This window comes from Hipposideros armiger, unplaced genomic scaffold, assembly GCF_001890085.2.
Source record: "Hipposideros armiger isolate ML-2016 unplaced genomic scaffold, ASM189008v1 scaffold_599, whole genome shotgun sequence".
In the NCBI taxonomy this organism is placed as follows: Eukaryota; Metazoa; Chordata; class Mammalia; order Chiroptera; family Hipposideridae; genus Hipposideros; species Hipposideros armiger.
Window position 1 is genome coordinate 111,705 of NW_017731949.1, and position 16,381 is coordinate 128,085.

General features: G+C 39.6%; 1 pseudogene; it reads left to right on the forward strand.

Moving 5' to 3' along the window:
• The first annotated feature begins 3,342 nt into the window (after positions 1 to 3,342).
• Positions 3,343 to 16,381, forward strand: part of LOC109371907 (zinc finger protein 585A-like) — a 37,615-nt pseudogene continuing 24,576 nt past the window's right edge.

A 16,381-nucleotide genomic window follows, 5' to 3' on the forward strand; every position in this document is an offset into this window, starting at 1 on the left:
GAGCCATCCTGCCACCTGTTGGTAGCTCAGCGGCAGCTCAGCTCGGGCCGGGCATCGAATCGCTGTTGCTCAGAGCTCGTACTCTTGAGCGAGCTCTTAACCAACTGAGCCACTCAGCCGGCCCATGTGTTCAGTTTTATTTACAGGCAGAAATTAAAGGGGAAAAGAAAGAATAACATTATAGTGAGTGCTTGGCCTCTTATTATTTGTGAGATAGGAATGAAGTAAAGGAAGGAAAGAACGAAAAATGGTCTTCATTATACAGGCCTAGTCCTGGTCTTGGGTTGAAACCAGAGGCCAACCGAGTCTGGGGCTCATGCTGCCTGCGCTGCCCAGCCAATAGATCACACAGGAGTTGTGTCATAGAATAAGTGTTTATTATCAGAGCACAAGTGGTCTGAGAAGTCAGAGGGTTAACACCTTCAAAAACTGCCTCTCAGACCGGCTTGGGGTATTTAAGGAAAAACCCTGGTGGTCCTCCAGAGGCTTTGTGAGTTCTGGGGGTCTGCGTGGAGCCTTTCCTCTGTCAGCGTGATTCACTCATGGAATCAACAACCCAGATACAATGATGCGAGTAGCCTGGAAAGAATGCTAGACCATAGAGATTGTGATTAGTAATCCTATGGGTATTAATCATAAGTTTCAGGGTAATTTTCTAAAAGGAGGAACTGGTGGGACAGGATATTTGGAGTTCAGTTTGCAGGGGGCTGATCTATTGTTAGGCTATAGGTCAGGGAATGGTGAAGGGAAAAATCTTTTTTCTTTAGTATTGCTGTGCTCCATGTTTAATTATTTTATTCCCATGTCACAGCCTTATTCCTAATAGATGTTTCTATGAACCTGAAACTCCCATGGCAGCTATGAATTTAAAAGGTACACTCATGGAGGGAGTACCCATATTTTCCTCCCCCCTTTTTCAGTTTGTATTGCAAATTTTCAAGCATTCAGAAAGCGATACAATACACATTCATCTACACCCATTTCCTCTTTGGAAAAAACTTATAATTTTGCCATATTTCCTTTGTCTAATGGGGTTTTCCTGAATATCTGTGAAATAAATTTACAAACATATAATTTGTCTCCTAAATACTATGCATGCCTTTATAAAAACCAGTATATTTTCCTGTGTTATTACAATATTATTTTTACAGTTAAGAATAACCCAGTGGATAGGAGAAGATATTTGTCAATGATATATTTGGCAAAGGATTAATAACCAAAATTTATAAAACACTCATTCAATTCAACACCAAAAGAAACCCCAATTAAAAAGTGGACAGAGGTTGGCTGAGTGGCTCAGTTGGTTAAGAGCTTGCTCAAGAGTTTGAGCTCGGAGCAACAGCGGTTCGAATCCCAGCCAGAGCTGAGCAGCTGCTGAGCTGCCGAAAGGTGGCAGGATGGCTCAGCTTAAAAAAAAAATGGACAGGAGATTAGAGACATTTCTCTAAAGAAGACATACAGATGACCAATAGGCATATGAAAAAATGTTCAACCTCACTAATCATTAGAAAAATGCAAATAAAAACCACAATAAGATACCATGTCGAAAACCATAATGAGATACCACCTCACTCCAGTCAGAATGGCTATCATCAATAAATCAACAAACAAGAAGTGCTGGTGAGGTTGCAGAGAAAAGGGAACCACTGCTGCACTGTTGGTGGGATTGCAGATTGGTGCAGCCACTATGGAAATCAGTATGGAGGTATCTCAAAAAGCTGGAAATGGAACTACCTCATGACCCAGCAATTCCACTCTTAGGTATTTATCCAGAGAAACCCAAGACACTAATTTGAAAAAAATATGCATCCCTGTGTTCATTGCAGCACTATTTACAATAGCCAAAACTTGGAAACAATCGAAATGCCCATTGGTAGATGACTGGATTAAGAAACTGTGGTACATTTACACAATGGAGTATTACTCCGCTATAAAGAAGAATGAAATCGTACCATTTGCAACGATATAGATGGACCTAAAGAACATTATACTAAATGAAATAAGTCAGTCGGAGAAAGATAAATACCATATGATCTCACTTATATGTGGAATCTAAAATACTGAATAAACTAGCAATGTAAACAGAAATAGTCTCAGAGACACAGTGAAAACACTGATGATTGCTAGATGGGAGGGGGTAGATATAAGGGAGAAGCAGAAGGGATGAGACAACGTAAATTAGTAACTTCAATATTGCCCCAGGGATAGGAAAGACAGTTTGGGGAATATAATCAATAATGTTATAAATGTTTTTTAGGGGGCCAGATGGACTCATGTCTTATTAGGGAGACCACTTCATGGACTGTGTAGAGGCCTGACCACTGCGCTGTACACCTGAAGCTGCCGTTGAATAATATATGACAACTATAATTATATATATATATATATATATATATATATATATATATATATATATAGTCATGGGATGTGGAGTACAGAGTGGGCAGTAGATTCAATGGAATTGTAATAGATATGTATGATATTGGGGGTGGGGGAATGGTAGATTGGGGGAGGGGGGTTGTCACTTTGTGAAGGTTGAAAAGCATAACTATTGCATTGTTTTGTACACCTGAACCAAAAAAAAAAAAGTAATCCAGTGGGCCAGCCCAGTGGCTCGTAGGATAAGAATTGGCTTGGGAGCGCGAGCTCTGAGCAGTAGGGCCCCCGGTTTGGATCCCACATGGGCCAGTGACGCTCTGCCCTCTACAGCTAAGATATAACAGCTGGACCTGGAGCTGGGCTGTCGTGAGTCGCTGGTGACAGAATAGGCTGCAGTGGGCTGCCATAAGATATTGTGAGTGGCCGGCAGCCAGCGTGAGCAGCCGTCCAGTGGCCTGAGACCGCCTGCCTAAACCGGGAAGAGCGTGATGATCACAATACCAACATGGGACAGTGAAGCGACGTCCTGCAGAACTAGACTGAAGAACAAAAGGACAGCAACTTGTCTGTTCCCCTTTCCCAATTCCTTAACGCTGTTCCTTCCCCCAATTCCCCCAAAAAATCTTAAAAAAAAATAAATTTTGAGTAACCCAGTGCATATTCAAGTTTCCCCAATTGTAACCAAGGCCTTTGGCAGCTGTTGCTCATTCAACCAGGATTTTTTTCGAAGAGGACGCATTGCATTTGGTGGTTAAATTTTAAGTTTAACCCCTTTGGTTTGAGGATTCTCAAAGAACCAACATTGTCCTCTTAAAAAGTGAAAACGTTGCTGCATCTCTAAAAGTCGCGTGAGTGGAGGCTTATGGGAAATGTAGTCTTGTATGTAACTGGCTGGTTGAGGAGTACCCTGGGAAAAAATCTGGGCTCCATTGGCTCCTCTACAACTGTAGTCCCGCCTCCCTGCTTCCGTACTGTCTTTGTTCACGCGGAGAGCACCTCGTGGACCTCGTCATCCTCGCGGGCTCCGACGATTCGCATGTAAAGTTAGAGCGCAGGGATGTTGGGGCGTCTGGGGGACATGGAGACCAGCATGAAGCGGGTGGGGGCTTGTGTCTGGGGAGGAGGGAAGGGGAAGTCCCGGGAATCCCCCAGGCGGGGTCGTCAGTGCAGAGCCGGCCAGGACCTGTTGGGGGGCCCCCTGCCCTTCGGGTTCCCGGGGCGCAGATGGGACTGAGCCCGGTGAGGAGCAGGTGGTCGGTGGGGTCGGGGTGCAGGGACCTTGTGCCCGCCCCGCCCGCCACCGGACGGGAGAAAATCTAGTGCGGGCGGCAGGAGGGGAAAGCGCGTTATAATGAGACCGTGAGAGACTCAGAAAGCTGGGCGGTGAGTCTGCGGCGAGAGCCCGAGCTCTGGGGCCGGAAAGACCGGGTAGAGCCCAGCTCTGTCAGCTGTAGGCAGGGGCGACAGGGAACCTTGCGTCAGAGTCCTGTTTCTCATCTGAAAACAATGGCGGTCTGAGAGAAATTGACGCCTGTAAAGGAAATAGCTAACTGGAATATTACCTGGAAGAGAACAGCCCTTTTCTTACTCCTCACCAGAGCTTCAGAGCTGAGGCAAAAGAACACAGGAAGCAGCAGAGCCTGTATTTCCCCGGTCAGAAGTTCTTGATTCTTCTGCCCGGATTTGGAGATATTGCCTTGTACTGAAACCACCACATGGTGGTGTGACAGTGGAGGATTTGAGTCAGCTTTGAGAGAGGGGAGAGCTGGGGTGGCCCAGGGGTATGCTGCCCAGGGAAGGCCACTTTGTGGTAGAGCTTGTGAGGGTGAGGTCTGGGCGTAAGGAGCAACCAGGGAGAAATTCTATTCCCAATATTGCTCAGTGGTCCCCTGTCTCTTCCCAACACTGTGCTGCTCTCACATGTGTCCATGTGACGTTTTTTACTTTTCCTGACCTTATAGAATCCCAAAACTATGGCTCATGAAAGGTTTTCATGGTGATCAGCCTCTGACTCTTGAAACCTTCAAAGAATTCGACCAGAGACGTTCAGTGAGTTGTTAAGGGACACCCAGTTTGTGACAGAGCAAGGAAGAAAACTGTTGCCGTTCGCTTTCTCACAGGTCAGTCACCAAAAGTATCTTATGAAAAGGACGTTTTGAGAAACTGTTAGCCAGTTAAAACTAAAATTAAAAATTCTTGCCTTTCTGTTCTTTAATGGGCTTACTGTGGATTTTCTTTGAGATGTAAGCCGTGTTAATAGGTAAAGAGTTGAGTGGTGCAGCCTGAGTATTTTATGTTAATTTTAGTGAAAGAGCAATGCCTTATTCTTTATATACTTCAGTGTAACTAAGTTGTTTATGTTAGTCATTCAGAAAATTAACGATGTTGTTGTTTAACTATAGAAAATTTGAGTCAATGAACAGCTGTATGGTTTAGTCCACATGACCACTTCCAGTCTCATGTGCACAGGTGGTGCTGCCCTTGCATGGTCCTTCCTTGGCCTCCCCGCCGAACCTTCCCAGTTCTCTACACTGTCCCCAGAGCAGCAGAATGAACACACCTCAGGTGAGCTCTTGATTCATTTTCCCCTTTGCATTATAATGGATATTTGAGGTTTATCAGGGTCCATATATTCATTGCAAAAGGAGAAGTATTTGTTGTTGGGCATGTCATGACACATTTTTGCAACGAAAAACATAGAAAAAATACGTCACGACTTTTCTGACAACCCAATAGAAATAAAGCCAGTCTTGAGGGAAACTATACACACAATTTCAGCATGAGCCCTGATGGTTGCTGTGGCCTCTTATTAGGTAACCTTTGATATGTATAGTCCCTCTGATTCCCAGTTTCCTTTAATTTCAGTTTAGTCATGAATGTACTTTGAATATATTAAGTAGTTTTTCTATATACACTAAAATAATGACGTAGTTTATTTCTGTTTATAAATATTGTGAGTAGCAAAGTGAATTTTCTGAAATTAATTTATTGTTGATTTTCTGTATATACCCTAGTGGTTGATGAGTAGGCTGTGATCTTTCTGCTTTTACTTATAACTAAGTGTCTGTATCACAAGTTAGGTGAGGCTATCATTCCTTTTTTCGTGTTTCATCCTGTTTTGGTTTTATGCTTATATTAGCCTCATGAAAAGAATGTGACAAAAAAAAAAGTGACACTTTCAACCTTTCTCCTTTTTGTTTTTTCCTTTGTTTAATGTTTTCTTCCCCTGTATTTTGTTTGATAAAAATTGCCTAATGTTTAGGGGATATGTTGCGTGAAGTTTTTGAGCTCCAAATGTGTTTATTAAAGATCATAGGTCTCACCTGTGTTTTTCTGTCACCATGTATCTTTCAAAGAGCAGAAGTGTTTAATCAAGTTTTCAAAATTTTAAACCTTTTTTATTATGATTTTTGATCATATGTAAAAAATCTTCCTAAAGCAGAGTCACAAAGATTTTCTCTCCTGTTTTTATAAATTTTATAATTACAGTCTGTGATCTTTTCAGTTAAGTTTTACAGTACAAGGTTTAGATCAAGATGATTTGGTTTTGCTTATGCATGTTTGATATTCCAACAACATTTTTTGAAAAGAATATACCTTCACCACTGAATTGCTTTGGCACCTTTGTTGGGAATCATTTGATTTTATAGTATTTGCGGTTCTGTTTCTCGGATGTATTCTCTTCTGTTGATGTGTGTCAATCCTTTTGCTAATACTATACTTTGTTGATTACTGTTGCTTTAAAATAAGTCTTGAAATTAGTATTGTGCATCTCCCAACCTTATTCCTTTTTCATAATTGTATTGGACAGCGTAAATCCTTCACTTCTTCATAAAAGTTTTAGAATCTACCTTTCTGTCATGAAAAAATGCTCTAATTTTGTGTGCGACTGCAGTGACTCTAGACATCAATTTTAGACCTCCCTTTTATGTTCCAAAATTATGTAACCAACACAGCAGTGTATAATTCTATCTGTATGTTGGTACATATCGTGAGTGCAGATGAAGAACATCTGCCTCACTGTGACCCTCTGCCCATCACCTTACTTTTGTTCTTCTAATCTCAGTGTATGGCTGAGTTAGAGAAGCCCAGTAGTCTTCCCTCCTGTATGTCTCCTTTGCTACTCACACACAATACTTCTCACACTTGAGGTCACCAAATGTGTGAGTTTTGTTCCCCCACCAAGCAAGTGTCTGCAACACCAGCCAGGCGCCTTACAGTTTAATCCATCTGACACTATATACCTGGAGATAGCATCAGATCCCACAGGTAAAGGGCCCAGTTTTACAGGACTGCTCCCACCCCACTTCAGATACCAACTGCAAGTCCCAGTTGTCACCTGTGCTTCTGACCTTGGGCTGTACATCTGAAGTTCCCACGACCCCCTCCTTGGGTTTGATTAATTTGCTAGAGCCACTCACAGAATTCAGGGAAAAGCATTATTGGTTTCTTAAAGGACATGATAAAGGCTACAGGTGAACAGCCAGATGAAATACATAGTGTGAGGTCTGGGATGGTCCTGAGCACAGGAGCTTCTGTCCTCATAGAATTGGGGTGCTCCCTCTTCTGATACATGGCTATTACATTCACAAACCTAAAGCTCTCCAAATGCGTACTTTAGAGGTTTTTATGGAGGAGTCATCATGTTGGCATGAAAACTTACTAACTTTATTTTCAGCCTCTCTCTCTAGATAAGTGGGAGGCAGGGCTGAAAATTCCAGGCTGCCAATTTTGGTGTGGTCTTTCTAGTGATGAGTGCCCGTCCTGGAGCCCACCCATAGTCACCTCATTAAAACAAAAGATTCTCCAGGTGCTGTTATCATGTAGGAATTTACAAGGTTTTTAGGAGCTCGGTGCCAGGAACCAGGGCCAGAGACCCATGTATCCAGATACTCCTCTGCTTATGATGGGGTTATATCCAGATAAACCCCATTGTAAGTTGAAAATATCATAGGTCAGAAATGGAGTTAGTACAGCTAACCTTCTGACCATCATAGCTTAGCCTATTCTCACTTAAATGTGCTTAGAACACTTATAGTAGCGTTCAGTTAGGCAAAATCATCTAACAAAGCTGATTTTGTACTAAATTGTTGAATATCTCATGTAATTTATTAGGCATATCACTTTCACAGCATCATAACGGTAAAAAAAAAGTGTAAGTCAAATCATCAGACGTTGGGGCATCTCTCTGTATATTTTCCCTTATCTCACAGTGACATCAGCATTTACCCAATTGTTCATGGGGCTTCTCCAGGTACAGCTGTACTGAATGTAATTATCAAAATTTAGTTTCTTCCTCTTATAGGGATCAGTTTCCCATTTTTCCTCCCACTGCTTTCCCTTAATAAACGTCATCACTCTGTCTTTTTTCAGTTCAGTTTATTTAAATTAACAAAACCAAACAGTTCACCCATTTCTCCCACCCCTCATCCTTTGCCTCTAGCAACCACCAATCTGTTGTCAGTAGGAGCTTAGGGTTATTTTTGTTTCTTTGTAGTTTACCTGTATATGAGAGATTATCAGGTATTTGATTCATTCTAGTTTGCATAATTCCCTCAAAGTCTTTAAATTGGTGTCCTGTATTTTGCTAAGTAAAACTTTCTCCACTCTTGCAGAACATTGCATCTGAAAGACATGTCTGATGATGCATACAACCTCCAGTGCTTACCTGTGTCTCTTCGTTGGTTCCGTTACCCTGACAGAGAACTCCAAGGGGGTGTGTGTACCCTAGAGAGTGTTCAGGACCATCCACTAGGGCACAGGAAAAGATTACAGGAAGCCTAGTTCTAAAACTGTCTAAACCACAAGTCCCTAAACTTTATCATTAGTATATTAGCTGACAACCTGTGATACATAATTTAGAAATAAATACAAACCATATCAGGGCATGAGAAGACTATTTGTGCCAATTCTGTTAGTACCCTTAAAGTGTAAGACAATGATAAAGGCCATCATAGGTGGTGTCGTTTATAAAATGCTGTTTTAAATTCTCAACAGGAAACCTGATACAAATTAGTTTTCAAAGGTATTTTCTATGTCACCTGTTTCTGAAGCTTTCAGATTGACTAAAAAATATGCTGTTATAGGCCTCAGTGTCCTTCAAGGACGTGACTGTGGAGTTCACCCAGGAGGAGTGGCCGTACCTGGGCCCCACTGAGAGGGCCCTCTACAGAGATGTGATGCTGGAGACCTACAGCCACCTCATCTCTGTGGGTGAGCAGACCTGACCACCTGACTCCCTTTGAATGCAATTCTGTTTTCTTTTTCTCCTTGTTAATATTGAAATTACTTTTTTGCAGGTATAATTAACAGGAAGTAAAAGTCAGTAATGTTCAGTGTATAATTTGATGAGTGTTGGAAACGTCTAGGTGATCACAACCAAAAAAAATTTTTCTTATACTTCTTTGCAGTCATTTTTCTCCCTCCACTCCTCTCCCTGGCTCCTATCATCCTCTGATGTACTTTCTGTCGCAATAGTTTTGCTTTTGTAGAATTGTGTATGCATCATACATTATTTACCTTTTTGTCATGCCTATTTTCATTAGCTATTTTTAAAAATTTGAATAAATTTATTTTAATATTAAATTATTTTATATAAGTTTATGAAATTTATTATTCATTTGGTTAATAATATTATATAAGTTTCAAGGGTACAAGTCTATAATTCATCACTGGTTCCATATTTTGCCATGTATAATGTGCAATTTTTTGCCCAAATTTGTGAGGGAAAAATAAGGATGAACATTATACATGGGTAGTACTAATTCCATATGTATATAAATGTTTTTAAATTTTTTTTATGCTCATGAATTAAAAGTGTAAACCTAGAAATCAGTAACGATTTCCGAATGCAAACACACACCCTGGAATAAAATAATTTGTTTTGTTGAACTTACGATGACCTTGTAACAACGATGAGTTCTTGGTCTTCTGTGGTGTGTAAATATCGTAAATTTGTTGCCGGTACCTAAAATTTCTTCTACCTTATATGTGTTGTTGTGTTTTGTAATTATTTGTTACATAAAATTTCTTGTACCATAGTATGTTAATAAATGCTAAAATTCCTTTATAGTACGAACAAGTACAAAAATGTAAACAAATAAAAATTTAAATTAAAACAGATATTTTTCCCTGAAATTTGCCGAAAACCTGGGTGCGCAATATACACAGCAAAATATGGTATATGCATTGTGTATTTACTACCCAATTTCAAATTGCCTTTCGTCACCATGTTTGACCCCATTTGACCCTTTTCTAACCCGCCTTTCCCTCTGGTCACCACCACACTATATAGTCTATGAGGTTTTTTTTAGTTTTTTTTTTTTTTTAAGATTTTATTGGGGAATAGGGGGAGGGGAACAGCGCTGGGGAATCGGGGAAGGGGAACAGACAAGTTGCTGTCTTTTGTTCTTCAGGCTAGTTGTAGAGGATGTTGCTTCACTGGCCCATGTTGGTATTATCATTGCGCTGTTCCTGGGTGAGGCCGATCAGTCGCCGGCCATTGGACGGCCGCTCACGGCGGCTCTTGGCAGCTCACACCAGCTGCCGGCTGCTCACGCTGGCTGCCAGCCACTCACGGTAGCTTATGGCGGCCCACTGCAGCCTACGCCATCCCTGGCGACTCATAGCAGCCCAGCTTCAGGTTGAGCTGTTGTTCACCATCTTAGCTGCAGAGGGCACAGTGTCACTGGCCCTCATATGGGATCTGAACTGGGGCCCTGCTGCTCAGAGCTGGTGTCCCATGCCAGCTCTTAACCAACATGCCACTCAGCCGGCCCTGTCTATGAGTTTTTGTTTGTTTGTCTTGTTTGTTTTTTGCTTTCAGTTTTATGTCCCACTTATGAGTGAAATCACATGGTTCTCAACTTTTTCCGTCTAATACTTTGCTTAGCACGATAACCTCAAGATCCATCCATGTTGTCACAAATGGCAGGATTTCATCTTTTATCATGGCTGAGTAATCCATTGTATATATGTACCACATCTTCTTTATCCAATCACCTACTGAAGGACACTTTGGTTGTTTCCATGTGTTGGCCACTGTGAATAATGGTGTAATGAACATAAGGGTACATATATCTTGACAGATAAGTATTTTCAGATTTTTTGTGTAGATCCTCAGAAGTGAGATTGCTGGGTCACTTGATAATGGTATTCTTAATTTTTTGAGGCTCCTTTATACTGTTTTCCATACTGGCTATTCCAATTTACATTCCCATCAATAGTGTAGGAGGGTTTTTTTTCCCCCCACAACCTCTCCAACACTTGTTATTCCTTGTTTTGTTGATAAGCGCCATTGTCACAGGTGTGAGGTGGTAGCTCATTGTGGTTTTGATTTGTATTTCCTTAATATGTAGTGACTGAGCATTGGTTTACATATCTGTAGGCCTTTTGTCTGTCTTGGGAGGAGTTTCTGTTCAGGTCTTCTGCCCTTTATTCTCTCTCTTTTTTTTTTTTTTTTTTTTTTAAATTTTTTAAATTTTTTTTTTTTTTTTTTTTTTTTTTTTTTTTTTTTTTTTTTTTTAGCTGAGCCATCCTGCCACCTGTTGGCAGCTCAGCAGCTGCTCAGCTCGGGCCGGGACTTGAATCGCTGTTGCTCAGAGCTCAAACTCTTGAGCGAACTCTTAACCAACTGAGCCACTCGGCTGGCCCTTTCTGCCCATTTTTTAATTGAATTGTTTGTTTTTTTTGTTGTTGTCATTGAGTTATATTTATATATTTTGGATATTGCCCCTTATCAGGGTTGTTGTTTACATATATATATATATATATATCTTCTCCCATTCAGTTAGTTGCCTTTTTATTTTGTCCATGGTTTCTTTTGCTGTGTAAAAGCTTTTTAGTTTGATATAGTCCCATTCATTTCTTTTTGCTTTTACTTCCTTTGTTTTTGAGATCAAACTCATAAAGTCGTCTCTAAGACCAATGTTTTCTTTTATGTACTTTATTGTTTCAGGTTTTATATTTATGCTTTTGATGCATTTTGAGTGAGTTTTGTTATATGGCGACAAATAGCTATCTAGTTTCATTCTTTTTCATGTGGCTTTCCAGTTTTCCCAGCATCACTTATTGAAGAGGCTTTCTTTCCTCCATTGTTTTCCGCTCCTTTGTTGGAATTTATTTGCCCACATATATGTGGTCATTTCTGTTCCATTGGTCTGTGTGTCTGTTTTTTTGCCAATACCATGCTGTTTTTATTTTTGTTTATTTAAGATTTTTTGGGGAATTGGGGGAGGGGAACAGTCAGGTTGTTATCCTTCAATCTTAGTTGTGGGGGGCACAGCAAGCTCAGCTCCAAGTCCATTTGCGCTGCTCAGCTCAAGGTGCTGTGTTCAATTAGTTGCAGGTGGATGTAGCCAGTATCCCATGCGGGAGAGGAACCAGCAGCCTTGTTGTTAAGAGCGCGCACTCTATCCCCTGAACCACGTGGATGGCAGCTCAGCTTAAGGTGCCTAGTTCAGTCTTTAGTTGTGGGCGGGCATAGCCCACCGTCATGAACAGGCAACCTTGTTGTTAGGAGCTTGTGTTCTCACCAGCTGAGCCATTCTGCTGCCTCTTGGCAGCTCAGCGGCAGCTCACTGGCCCACTTGGGAATCTAACCAGCGGCCCAATTGCTCAAAGCTCACACCCTTTTTTTTTTAAGATTTTTATTGGGGAATAGCAGGAGGGGAAACAGTGTTAGGGAATCAGGGAAGGGGAACAGCCAAGTTGTCCTTTTGTTCTTCAGTCTAGTTTTGGAGGACGCCACATCACTGGCCCATGTGGATATTATGATCATTGTGCTCTTCCCCGCTGAGGCAGTCAGTTGCCGGCCGTTGGACAGCAGCTCACTGTGCCTCACGGCTGCCTACTGCAGCCTATGCTGTCGCTGGCCACTCACGACAGCCCAGCTCCAGGTCAAGCTGTTGTTCACAATCTTTGCTGTAGAGGGCGCAGCTTACTGGTGCATTTGGGAATTCAACCGGCAGCTCTGTTTTCAGAGCTTGTGCTCTTACCAACTGAGCCACTTGGCCGGCCCAAGCTCGCACTTATGAGCAAATTTTTAACCAACTGAACCACTTGGCCGGCCCTACCATGCTGTTTTATTATCTTTTTATAGTATAATTGTAAGCCTGGGAGTGTGATCCCTCTGACTTTGTTCTTTTTTCTCAGGATTGCTTTGGCTAATCAGAGTCTTCTGTGGTTCCATACAAATCTGATGATTTTTTTGTTCTATTTTTTTTTTTAACAATGCCATTGGGATTTTGATGGAGATTGCATTAAGTCTGTATATTGCTTTGAGTAATATGGCCATTTTAACTCTGTTGATTTTTCCAATTCATGAACACAGAATTTCTTTCTGTTTATTTGTTTCACTTAGCTTTTTAGATTCATGCATGTTTTGTGTATCTCACCTTTCTTTTCATTTCTAGGTAGTATATCTTTGCATGCATATACCAAATTTGTCATCCATATACCAGTTAATAGACATATAGGTGTTTTTATTATTTGTGCTGTTAGGAATAGAGCTGCAAAGTCCATTTGTGTACAAATTTTGTATAGACCTGTGTTTTCATTTCTCTTATGTAAATATTCCAAAGTATGGTATTATCGTTCTTATGGTCACTTTCTAGGAACCTGCCTGATGTTTCCAAACACTGTTAGCAGTGTTTAATAGTTAAGATTGCTCTATTGCCTCCTAGCATGTGAAATTGGAGGTCATTATGCTTTTCTTTTTGTTTTTAATAAACAACAGACGTTTATTTCTCACCATTGTGGAGGCTAGAAGTCAGGATAGTGGCCCCAATAATTTGATGTCTGGTGGAGGCCCACTTGTGGGTTGCATGCTGCCAGCTTCTCACTCTGTATTCTCATGGTGGTTGTTAACTTTTTTTTTTTTTTTTTAAGATTCTAATGGATGTCTTTCTATCTTATTGGGTTTTGATTTGCATTTTCCTGATGACTAATGAAGTTAAACATCTTTTCAAGTACTTTTTGACCATGCACATATTTTGTATCTTGAAGCCTGTTCAAACCTTTAGCCCATTTTTAAATAAACTGTTTTTTTCTTTTTCTAAAAAAAAAAAAAAAAGTTATATTGAGTTGAAAAATATCTTTATATAATCTCAATACAAGACTGTTATTAAATAAATATTTCACGAAGTTTTGTGCTAATCTGGTGCTTGCTCTTATTTTCTTAACGGTGTCTTGGAAGAGCAGAATTTTTAATTTTTTTTTAATATAGTGTTAGTTTTTCTTTTATATTTCATGGTTTTTGTGTCTTTTTAAAGAAATATTTGCTTATGCAAATTCACTAAAATTTCCTCCTGTGTTTTCTTGAAGAATTTTTATAGTTTTATGTGAAGGGCTATGATTCACTGTTGTTATGTATATGCTGTGAAAATAAGGGTTGTGTTTCACTTTTTCCACATCTGTGTGTAGCTATATTGACAGCATTTACTGGAAGGATTATTAGTTTTCTGTTGTACCACCTTGGATTCTTTGTCAAAAACAAATGACCATATATCTGTAGTTCTATGCCTGGACTCTTTTCTGTGTAATGGTTCCTTGTGTCCGTAACAAACCTTCTTGATTATGTAACTTTGTGCAAAGTTATCAAAAAAAGGAGGATTTAGTCTTCCAAATATGTTTTTTATTAAAGAGTTATTTTGATTATTGTACATTCTTTGTCGTTTCCATATAATTTTCAGAATTTGTAATCAGTTTCTTAAAGAATTTTGCTTGGAATTCTAGTGAGATAGGCTTTGGTCTTTAGAATGGTCTAGAAAAAATTTACATCTTAATAATATTGAATCTCTGATTCATTGAAGTAATAGTATTGATTCTCTACCTTTTTATTAGGTTTCTAATTTTTTTTTTGCAATGATTTGTAGTTTTCAGTGTGTATGTTTTACACATATTTTGTTACATGTATTTTATGAAATTGATGATGGTATAAATGGTATATACCAGTAATTTACAACCTCAATTTCCAGTTGTATATTGGAAGTGTATAGAAATCTAATTGATTAATTATATTCTGTTTTGTCTTTGTTATTCTTATTTATTTAGCAGATCTTTTGCATATTCCTAAGGATGTTTTATATGCACAATTATATTATCTGTGAATAAAGATATGTCACTTCTTCATTTCTAAACAATATGCTTTATATTTCTTGTTGTTTAGTCACTGCCTATGGTCACTAATATAACATTGCATATAAGTGGTGTGAGAAGATATTCATGTCTTCTTTCTAATCTTAGAGCTAAAGCATTCATTCTTCACCATGACATAATTAATTAACTGAATTAATTGGAGACTTTTAAAGCTGCCCTTTATCCACTTGAAAAAGTTCTCTAGTCTGCTGAAAGTTTTTTTTCTTCATTCAGTGATGATCATCATCATTGAATTTGTCAGATGTTCTTTATTGAGATAGTGATGTGGTTTTTAGTTTTTATTCAGTTAACATTGTGAGTTGCATTGAGTTTTGAATTTTCATCCAACCTTGAATTCCTGGGGTGAACCGCAGCTGTTCATTCTATATTATATTTTTTGTATTCCTGCATCAGATTCCTAACAATTTAAGGAATTTTGCACCTACATGTTTAAATGATCTTTGTAGATGTAATGTTTCAAGAGTTGATTTCATGATAATACTTATAAAGTGAGTACAACTGTTTCTACTATTTTCTAGAAGAGATTGAATAGAATTGATATTATTTCTTCCTTAAATATTTAGTAGAATTCACCACTGAAGCATTATGCAGTCAAATTCTCTACCACTGAGCTATGCCCTCTCTACCATTGAAGTGTATTTGAACCTGGAGTTTTCTTTGTGGGAAGGGTTTCATTAAGAGTGATTTTTTTTTTTTAAGATTTTATTGGGGAATTAGGGGAGGGGAAGAGTGTTGGGGAATCGGGGAAGGTGAACAGACAAGTTGCTGTCCTTTTGTTCTTCAGGCTACTTGTGGAGGACATCACTTCACTAGCCCATATTGCTATTATCATTGCGCTCTTCCCAGCTGAGGCAGATTGGTCGCTGGCCACTGGACAGCCGCTCATGGCGGCTTTTGGCAGCTCACACCAGTTGCTGGCTGCTCACGCTGGCTGCCGGCCACACACGGTAGCTTATGGTAGCCCAGTGCAGCAGGGATTGCAGCCTACGCCGTTGCTGGTGACTCACGGCAACCCAGCTCCAGGTCGAGCTGTTGTTCACCATCTTAGCTGTAGAGGGCAGTGTCACTGGTGCTCATGTGGGATCCGAACCGGGGCTCTGCTGCTCAGAGCTGGCATCTGTCCCAAGCCAGCTCTTAACCAATGCGCCACTCGGCCAGCCCCATATGCTTTTTATAAATATTCTTCATCACGTTGAGGAAATTCTCTATTCCTAGTTTTCACATTGAATTTTATCGTGAATGAGGTTTAATTTCCTTATTTCTGCTTATTTGAGGTTCATTTTGCTCTTTTTCTAATTTCTTGAGATGGAAGCTCGATTATTGACGAGAGTTTTCCTGTTTTCTAATGTAAGGATTTAGTGGTATAATTCTTTACCTCAACACTGTTTTAGCTTTCTGCCACAAATTTGATTGGTCGTATTTTCATTTCATTTTGTTCAGTGTATTTTTGTTATTTTCTTGAGACTTCCTCCTTGAAAGATTCTTTAGAAATGTATTCTTTAATTTCTAAATCTTTGAACATTTTTCTTTTAACTTTCACTTCTGATGTTTCATTTGATTTCATTGTGGTCAGAGAACACACTTTATGTTATTCCTGTGCACTTTTTTTGTTTTAATGGCCCAGGATATTGTCTATATTGGTACATGTTCTATAGAGCTTTGGAAAGTATGTGTATTCTGCTGTTTCGGGGTTGAGTTTTTTATAAATGTCTATGACAGCATGTTGGTTGATGGTGTCGTTAAATTGTGTATCTACTTATTGTGTGTCTAACTCTATCAATTGCCAGAAGAAGATGTTGAAGGGTCTGATAATAATTATAGACTTATCTATTTCTCTCTTTTTTTT